Source organism: Saccopteryx bilineata, chromosome 1, assembly GCF_036850765.1.
Source record: "Saccopteryx bilineata isolate mSacBil1 chromosome 1, mSacBil1_pri_phased_curated, whole genome shotgun sequence".
Lineage (NCBI taxonomy): Eukaryota > Metazoa > Chordata > Mammalia > Chiroptera > Emballonuridae > Saccopteryx > Saccopteryx bilineata.
The window spans coordinates 385160671-385171295 of record NC_089490.1 but is presented as its reverse complement, the minus strand read 5'-3'; the positions used below and the strand labels follow the sequence as shown (position 1 = coordinate 385171295).

Below are 10625 nucleotides of genomic sequence, written 5' to 3'. Positions count from 1 at the left end.
TTAAATGTCTCTAGAGAAAAGTAATTTCAAGGAATCAGTTTATGTCTATGAAAAAAAAAAATTCTCCTCCTGAATCCTAGTCATTTTTTTTATGTTGCTGTCATTTCATATTATTAAAACAGATGATTTCTGTGTTTTGTTCAACTTCTCTTTTTGTTATAGGTGTGTGCACTAGTCTGATACCAGTCATTCCATTCTATATACAAGTAGAAAGATTTTCTTTTGTAGTATTTATCAAAAATACTTTATTTTTTATAAAATAAAAAGTATTTTATTTTTAAGTATTTTATTATATTGTATAATCTTTTTATACGTATCTATTTCCTTGACAAGAGTATGAGGCTAGGAACTTATTGAGGGTAAAAATTGTTAATGGGGTCCTGGCTGCTTGGCTAAGTGGCTGCTTTTCTTCTCCTCCCTCTCCCCCTTTTATCTCTCTTCCCTCTTGCAGCCAGTGGCTTGATTGGCTCAAGCATCATTCCAGTCAGGGGTTGCTGGTGGAGGCCGATCAGGGCACATGCAGGAGTCTGTCTCTATCACTCTTCCTTTCACTTAAAATAAATGAATAAATAATTAATAAATTATGGTATACATTGATAGATTTGTAAATTCCAAACTGCCCTCTTGATGTTCCGCTTATCTGTCAGACCTCACCCTTACTGGACTATTAACCCTGAGACAGGAATTCCAAAAAGCTGAGAAGCCGCCCCAAGGAGGGTCTCCGGACATACCAGGACTTTTGATTCAACATTCACATGCTCAAAGCCCCCCAAGGAGGAGCATTCCGGACATACCAGGACTTTTGCCTCAGTATCCCCTCAGGCTCTCCCAAACATTATATAACTCGCCCCTAGTCTGTAACCGGTGCTCTTCTCCCCCAGGAGAAGTGCCCGGCAGGGTTCCTTTCTTCCTTTCAATAAAGCCTGTTACTCTGGTCTTTCGGACTCCCATGGATTCTTACATACATGACTCACAATAAATTAGGTATTTTACACTTTTGGGATTGAATTATAGCACAGATTCTTTTGGGAATATAATCAATCATGTGAATTTCAACCAAAAAAATATTCACATGCAAACATGTACTTAAATATTTGGATAAAATGTTGTAGGTTCAAAAGCACTCAGCCCCATCCATTGGGATAACTAGGCTCTAGAGTTTACAAATGAAGTTACTGAAAAATCAGTTAATGGCATTTCTAGTTCCTGTTATCATTATAGTAGTGCCCTCTATCACTATGCCGAAGATTTATGTTGAAACAACTCTTATTTTAAAATGAAAACCAAGTGACTGGTACCATAATACATTTAACAGACATTTGTAAAATTTGATGGCCCAATATTCAATTTTCCATGCTGAAGCCAACTTAACATGTTTTAGAAAATTTTATCTTTATTACTTTCTAGTAAATCAAGATGCCCGTGCTACCATTACAAAAGTCAACAGGTATTCTTTTGTTATAGTGATCTTTTCTCCAACTAGTCCTTTCAAGTGGTTGGACCATAACTTTAGTTTCATCAATTAGAATTCTTTCTTTCAGGACTCTGATACTGGGCCTGAATAAGGCAAGAATAGAATTAATGATTGGCTTTTGTTCATTTTGGTATTGGTGCTTGGAAGAGATATAAGAACAATCTCTGTTACTAAGACTCTCTAGAATTTTCCGCTAGGATTTTTTTCCATGGTTTCTCCCCTATATTAGAATGTATCCTAATACATCTTTTCAATAAATTCTCTTCTTTGCTTATGGTTTTTAAAGAGTTAACCAACATGACCAAATATGTAGATATGTTGAACATATTATCAGTCATTAAACTCCACCTAGTTGTAATCATGATTCCTCATTATCTACTTACAGAACAAGTACAGAGAATCACAGAACACAGGTAATATGACAGGTGTATTTTAACTGGGGGAGGGAGAGATGAGCACTGAGGAGAGGCTAGGCATACCACACGGGGGCAGCAGATATTGCCATAAATTGAAGAGCTTGACAAATTTGGTAAACTTGTCCATTTTCTTTTACTTTGATCCCCAAATTTCATTTATTTTTATCTTTTCAGAAAGGCTATTGATCTTATTTTTTATGTAATTAACTCTGTAACTTGTTTTCATTCTACCTACTAACATTTCTTTATTTCTTCCCCTGGCACTGAGCTTCTCTCTCTTTTAATTTAATTTAATTTAATTTAATTTTTTAACTGACAATTTACAGTTGACAGTCCATATTATTTTAAATTAGTTTCAGGTGTACTGTAGAATGGTTAGACAATTATACAATTTATGAAATGTTCCCCATGATAATTCTATACCCACATGGCACTCTACGCAGTTATTACAATATCACTGACTATATTCCCTATGCTCTACTTTACGTCCCCCTGACTATTTTGTAACCACCAATTTGTACTTCTTAATCTCTTTAACTTATTGTTTTTTATTTATAAAGTTAATTTGTGTATAACAACCTCAATAGTATCATTTTTTAAATAGCATCATCATTTTTGTCATCTTTATTATCTCCATCTTCCATATCTCAGTAGGGGATAATATACTACTCACAAAAATTAGGGGATATTTCAAAATGAATATGAAGTGATAAAAATATCCCCTAATTTTTGTGAGCAGTATAGTTTTAAAATAAGTTATGGTAATTAATATGTTGCTTCTAATTTGTGAGGATAGACATCAGTATGGATTACTAATATCGATGTAAGACATGAATTTCACAGTCCAGCAGCCACATAAGGATTAAAGAGTCTCTATTTGCCTGACCTGTGGTGGCACAGTGGATAAAATATCAACCTGGAACATTGAGGTCGCCGGTTTGAAACCCTGGGCTTCTCAGGTCAAGGTACATGTGGGAGTTGATGCTTCCTGCTCCTCCCCTCTTCTCTCTCTCTCTCTCTCTCTCTCTCTCTTTTTCTCTCTCACTCTCTCTCTCCTCTTTAAAATGAGTAAAGTCTTAAAATAAAATATATATAAAGAGTCACTGTGATCTTGAATTTTCCTTCTTTCCAAAACTTCAGGGTTTTTTTGTTTGTAGAGAAGATGCTTTTATAGTAGTATTATGAACTAAATAAAATGGCATATGTAAGGTGCTTGTTAGAGAACTTGCTATGTGGTAAGAACTCAAAGATGCTTAGTACTGCTTTTTATTTTCTTCATTTTTTTAATTTTTTTTTTTTTGTATTTTTCTGAAGCTGGAAACGGGGAGAGACAGTCAGACAGACTCCCGCATGCACCCGACTGGAATCCACCCGGCACGCCCACCAGGGGCGAAGCTCTGCCCACCAGGGGGCAATGCTCTGCTTCTCCGGGGCGTCGCTCTGTTGCGACCAGAGCCACTCTAGCGCCTGGGGCAAAGGCCAAGGAGCCATCCCCAGCGCCCGGGCCATCTTTGCTCCAAAGGAGCCTCGCTGCGGGAGGGGAAGAGAGAGACAGAGAGGAAGAAGAGGAGAAGGGGTGGAGAAGCAGATGGTCGCTTCTCCTGTGTGCCCTGGCCGGGAATCGAACCTGGGACTTCTACATGCCAGGCCAACGCTCTACCACTGAGCCAACCGATCAGGGCCTATTTTTTAAAATTTTATTTTGAAAATTAAATTTAAAATGGTGATACTGGTCAATAAGAATGCATAGGTTTCAGGTAAACATCTCTATAGTATTTGAACTGTTGATTGTGTTGTGTATCTATCAGCCAAAGTCAAATCACTGTCTATCACTTCATACTCGTCCTTTTCACTCCCCTCCCCAAACCCCTCCCCAACATCCCCTCTCCCTGGTAACCACATCACTTTTATTTATGTCCAAATGTCTTAGTTTTATATCCCACCTATGTGTGAAATCATATAGTTCCTAGCTTTTCTTATTTACTTATTTCACTCAGTATAATGTTCTCAAGGTCCATCCCCATAGGTGGGATATAAAACTAATACTAATGGACATAGATGAAAGTGGAGTGGTTATGCGGAAGAGAGAAGTGAGGGAAAGTACTAGAGAGGAACAAATATACAGTGACAGAACATGATTTGACTTTGGATGATGGGCATACAAAATAAGCAACAGTTCAAATTCCATAAAAGTGTTTACCTGAAACCTATGTACTCTTATTGATTAATGTCACCTCATTAAATTTAATTTTTTAAATAAATTTTAAGAAAAGAAAGTTAAATAAGCCAAAGCTTTAAAACGTGAAAGACCTATCCACATTATTTTGACTCTGAATTCAGAATTCTACCATTATTCTGTTTTTTTTTGTTTTTTTTTTTGTTTTTTTTTTCATTTTTCTGAAGCTGGAAACAGGGAGAGACAGTCAGACAGACTCCCGCATGCGCCCGACCGGGATCCACCCGGCACACCCACCAGGGGGCGACACTCTGCCCACCAGGGGGCGATGCTCTGCCCATCCTGGGCATCGCCATGTTGCGACCAGAGCCACTCTAGCGCCTGGGGCAGAGGCCACAGAGCCATCCCCAGCGCCCGGGCCATCTTTGCTCCAATGGAGCCTTGGCTGCGGGAGGGGAAGAGAGAGACAGAGAGGAAAGCGCGGCGGAGGGGTGGAGAAGCAAATGGGCGCTTCTCCTGTGTGCCCTGGCCGGGAATCGAACCCGGGTCCTCCGCACTCTAGGCCGACGCTCTACCGCTGAGCCAACCGGCCAGGGCCATTATTCTGTTTTTAATCTGCATGTCAATTAATTGGTTATCTTTAGTGCATAAGAGAAGCTGAAAAATTATATTAAAGAATGAAATATGTTCACATGACAATTATGCTATTATCCCATGTGGGAAGTAATCTGAGAGAAATTAAACTTTATGAGAGACATTGATTTTTACATCTTTACTCTAAATATTTTCCAAGAAAAAAAACATTATTGAGTTCTGCTGAATAGATCTGGAAATACTTGCAAATGAATTAAAAGCTTTCTAGAACAATTGTATATTCTGAAATGTGATGCAAGCCGGAACAATTCCACTTTGAATTAATAGTTCTTAAAATGCTTGTGAAACCATAAAACAGAAAAAGATTTCTAAATATGAAGAAGAAAATATGTGTAGTACATAAAAACCAAACATTCAATTTACTGTTGAGATAATAATTTTTAAGGTGATAACTTTATGATTTGTATTGACTTGATTCACTTAAAAAAATTCAAAAATAATAAACCCCTATAATAAAAATGGGGAAAAAATGGTATAAATAGGTGAAGTGCAGACCATGGGTAAGTAAAAGGGACAGGATAAGCTCTGAGTTTGTGGGAAATAAATAATAATTTCATGAAATCTTAGAAGTATAAAAAATTATAGAGTTGCGAATTCATTATTTTTCTTTAAGAGATGAGGAAATGGGTAATGAGGTTCAATGACATTTTCAAGTTGGGGCAAAATTAAGTCCAGACCTTATTCCCATACTGTTATTTTTCCATTTTTTCAGCAGTCCTTCCTCTTTTAAAGTGTTTATCTGTTACCTTTGAATAGCAGCTATAAAAGCCCAATAGCTTTTTAATAGCTTCTTCATGAGTTTTTAAAATTTTAGTTAGTATTTTTTTAGGTCTTGTCCCAAATACATTAGGACATGCATTATATATCAAGATATTGTATGTACTCAGCAAATAAAAAGAGTTGTAATAAGAGATTCAAGTGCGTTTAAATGCACATACAAAATACAGTGTGTCCGTAAGGTCATGATGCACTTTTGACCAGTCACAGGAAAGCAACTAAAGACAATAGAAATGTGAAATCTGCACCAGATAAAAGGAAAACTCTCCCAGTTTCATACCTATTCAGTGCAGTTCGATGCGGGCTCACGCACAGATTTTTTAGGGCTCCTTAGGTAGCTATCTAATATAGCCTCTGCAGACTCGTCACTGACTGATGGCCTACCAGAACGGGGTTTCTCCACCAAACTGCCAGTTTCCTTCAACTGCGTATCCCACCGAGTAATGTTATTCCTATGTGGTGGCGCTTCGTTATAAACGCTCCGATATTCACGTTGCACTTTGGTCACAGATTCGAATTTAGCGAGCCACAGAACACACTGAACTTTCCTCTGTACCATCCACATCTCAACTGGTATGGCCGTGGGCTGCTCCGCTGTGTACACGGTGTTACGTTGTCATCTGTGCATGCGCACATTCTGCCACATCATCCTACAGAAACTGGGAGGGTTTTCCTTTGATTTGGTGCAGATTTCACATTTCTATCATCTTGTGTTTCTTTCCTGTGACCGGGCAAAAGTGCACCATGACTTTACGGACACACTGTATATTTAGAGGATCACAAATGTAATCTAGTAAAGTGAAAAACAAAAATTAAGAATTCCAAGGCAGTAAAGAAAGTGGCACTTACAAGTGAGAATTGATGTCCAATGCCACTTGAATCCCTTCAACCAGTCTTCTCTTGTGCACAAAGTAATAATGGACTCTTTGAAAGGTCTAGATCTAAAATTTGTATGCACCCTTCCAGTGATTAGTCCAGAAAACATATGTCCGGCGATTTGAAGAATAAAGATTAATCTCTCACAATACCTCTAGAGTCTAAGCCACCAAAACATTTCATCTGGTCTTCTGGTTTCCCTTTCCCTGTCATCTCCTATAGCTAGGCATCATTTGGTTCTCCACATTTGACCATATACTTTTCTTGGTGTTCAACATTCAAAGGCTACTATTGGCTTTCAGTTGATGCATTTGCTGCTCTTACTGCCTAGACCATTATATCATTTCATCAACACATGGCTAAATTTTTCAATTTATTTCCCATCTCAACTCAAATACCTCTCCCACCATTTGATTGCACAAGACATTTTCCTATTCCATAGCCTCTTTTATTTTCTCTGTCACTTGCTGCTACCTGAGATAATCTCATTTATTTCTAAATTTATGTGTATTTTACTTTTCCCCCTCAGGGAAGTATAATGCTTCATGGATCAAGAAACTTTCTGTGATTTTTCTTTTCATTGCTATATTCTTTGTATCAAAATATATCATTTACATAGTAGGAGGCTCAATAATATTTGTTTCATGAATAAATTAATTAATACATATTTGAGGTGCCTACAGCTGTCTTATCCTTCCAATTTTCTTCTTTGGAGGTTTAGTTTATAACCTTTTTACTTATTTAGAGCATTGATTCACTTACTTAAAGAATTGGTGGGAATCTGACTAACAGTTGCCTAAGGAGAACTTCCTCTCCGTGGGCATTAGGTATTTTGAGAGAAAACTGAGAAAACAACATGGCTTAACTACCTCCCGGAATCTTCCTGATTACATAATTACCCACTCTTTGCATTTTCATTTAGTTAAATATATAAATATTTTCTTTGAACATTGGTGATTGGGCTAAAATGCATTATAATTAAGATGATATTTATGATGAAATACAGAAAATAAAAAAGAATAAATGTGTTACTAGAACGAGCCGGATTCGGGGCAGCTCATCTCAAAGAGACGAACCAGACTGAGTATATAAGAATGTCTTTAATTCAGAGGTACCAGTACTCTAAGAAGGCAGGGGAGTCCTGCCCACACAGCTGCCTAACACTCTCCTGGTGCTACTAATATTTATAGGGTTTAGGGGAAAGAGAAGAAAAAGTAAAAGTCTGTGCCCTTAGTCACGTAATGATGTGCAGAAGGTGGGGGTTCGGCTTCAGAAACACCTCCTCTGCAAGTTCTTCTGAGGTAGCACAGGCCTAATCAGCATGGTCCTATCTGGCGTCCTTCTTAAATCTTCAAGACAGCCGGGGTCAGGTGCCTCCCAGGAACAGCCGAGACCTGGTGCCTCTGGGACCATCTGCCTCTGGGAATTATCTGTGAAAAGACTCCTTATTTTCTTAGGATACAAATTAAAGATTTAAGATTGGTGAACTGGGTTTCTAATTAATACATAGTCCCTAAATTTCCACAATAAATCCTGTGACTAGGCTTTTACAAACAACTATTGTGATTTAAACTCCCCCTAACTGTCGGGTCCCTCCCCAGTGTAAACTTTCCCTGACAGTCCTGCAAATGTAAGCTTTTCTTTGCTACATTTCAAAGCAAAGGCCAGGGAGCCATTAAGAGAGACTAGCAAGTGGATTAACTATTTCTTATCCCTTACATAGCTCCCATTCATTAGAACTAAAAAGCTACTTATTACTGAAGCCAAATTTCTCATTTTAGGGCTCCCCTATCAGTTGCTCCATCTTCAGATGGATACTCCATACTTACGTTTGTTTCCCAAAATCCTGGACTCAAACTGTATTTGTTTCTGAGGGCTGCTACATCAAACCACCACCAACTGGGTGGTCATTAAAACAATAGAAATTTATTCTGTCTCACAATTCTTAAGTCCAGAACTCCAAAATCAAGGTGCGGGCAGAACTCCACAATCTCTGGAGAGACCCATTCCTGGCTTCTTCCAGATTCTGGTGGCTGTTGTCCTCCTCCAACTTGAGACTGAAATTGTGTGTATGTGTGTATGTGTGTATGTGTATATATAATACCCTGTATCTTCTTGTAGGGATACAAGTGATGGCATTTAGGAACCTATTCAGATAATGGGATAATCTCCTCATCTCAAGACCCTGGACTACACAGATTTATAAGGTATAATGTTAGAAGTCGACTAGAACGCCTCTGTGATGTATGTGTGCTCACAATGGCCTCCTCAGTAAATGGCCTGCCAAGGGTTTAAGCTGCTCCATGGTATTGCTACCTTGACATCCATTTTGTTTGGCCCTGTGACCTGTGGCTGACACTAGCCCCTTCATGTACATGCATGCACTAGCTAACAATCTGCAGTCACAAGCAAACACTTATGAGCCCCTTAGAAAGGACCCCATAAGGCTTACAAAGTCCTACCATTTATTTTTTAGTTTAAAATGACCAATCTGGCCTTAACCCAGAAGCCCCGAAGCACTCCACCCACAGACCCTAATAAAGACATGTATCCCGGGTCCTCTTGCTCTCTCTCTTCCTGCACTCTGCCTTGGCCTCCCTGTGCGGCTGGCCCCTTGAGGTGTTCTTTGTACTATCAGTGTGATACTCGGTTGCATCTGCAGTTCCTAGAAGAGTGCTGTACCCTGTTAGGTACAAAATCATTTTTGTCCAATGAATGAATGAAAATATGTGTCTTAATGAAGGCCATTCTTTGAGATTAGAAAACATGAAGACGAGAACAAATTATAGAGTCAAGGAGAACTTGAATCTGAATTATTTTCTGGTTCTACCCACCTTATCTTTGGCAAGTTTGTTAACTATTCTAAAACTCACTTGTGCAACATTAAACGCACACACACACATTTATTTATTTATTTGGAACAAAACTGCAGGTGAGCTTGCAGTGGTGATGTGCTCTTGAGTGCTTCTACAGTTTCAGCTGCATGGGGGCCTGTGGCTTGCGTTCTGGTGATGTGCTCTTGAGTGCTTCTACAGTTTCAGCTGCATGGGGACCTGTGGCTTGCGTCCTCTGAGGCCTGGGGTCACAGTTCTCAGGAGGGCTCTTCACTATAAAGTTATAGGTTGATTTTCTTTGGAATGGTGAAAAAATTACGTTTTGTATATAAAAATTCTTGCTCTGATAATTAAACATATTCAAAGAATTTAAGCATATGCATACATGCACATGCTTGTGTATGCATATGTCTGTGTGAGTGAGATAGAGAAAGAGAGAGGGGAAAGGAGGGAGAGAAAGAAAAAAGAGAACGAGAGAGAAATAACAACACATTTAAACTAATTGACCCAGGGTGTAGTCCCTGGAACTCACTAAAGGTTATGTGCACGTCTGCGCTCTTTGGTCCTTCCTTCTCTCTGCATCCCCCTCACCTTGCCTACGTGATTGCTGTCTGCAGAGGAGTGTATTTACTCTCAAAAAACAAACAAACAAACAAACAAAAAACAGTTGAGACACCTACAACCACCAAGGTAATTGGGGTATCTGTGCCTGTGTCTTGTTTGTAAGCTTGGCTTGCTACAATCTGTAGACATGTTTTTTAGCAGATGTTTGACATCATTTGTCTTCCAGCACAGACGATATCCACCTTGATCTGTGGTGAGATGCAGATTGGGCTGGGAACCGCCATCCAAATTAGTGCTGCATGAGGCGGTTCACCTGCAGCCTCAGGCTGCAACTCCTAACAGATGACTCCAATACTTGGCTGTGTGTGGGAGGGAACATGACAGTTTAATTTAAATACCTCTGCTGATGCACGACATTCAGAAAGACACAACTCTGCTGTACACTCACGTTCCTACGCAGTCACTCTACTTGCATGGTCTCCACTGCAGTCTGACAGGGAGGGGAAGAGATGGCCTGTCTTCTAAATCCATGTGCTCTTATCACCAGAATAGTGGTTAAGAGTTTGTCTCCTGGAAGCAGTCTGCCTGAGTTTGCATGCTGACTCCGTAACTGTTTAGCTATGTGGCCATGGACAATTGACTTGACCTCCATTTTTTTTAATCTGTAAAATTGTGGTTACCCTTAAAGAGCATGCATCTCTTGGAGTCATTGTGAGTATTAAATGAAATCTTTCCAAAGAAATATTTAAAACACTTTCTAGAATACAGTTTTAATAATTAGTACTGTTGATTGCTATCAGGCATAGAATTAGGTTTAAGAGGGACAATTGTTCATAGAGTAATTAGAAAAGGTC

At 39.0% G+C, this 10625-nt stretch overlaps 1 non-coding gene across 1 annotated transcript; it reads right to left on the bottom strand.

Annotated features, from left to right (window-relative positions):
- Positions 1 to 4587: 4587 nt before the first annotated feature.
- Positions 4588 to 4663, bottom strand: TRNAS-AGA (transfer RNA serine (anticodon AGA)). The gene has a single exon. It is a non-coding gene; the product is annotated as a tRNA-Ser (tRNA).
- Positions 4664 to 10625: the final 5962 nt, after the last annotated feature.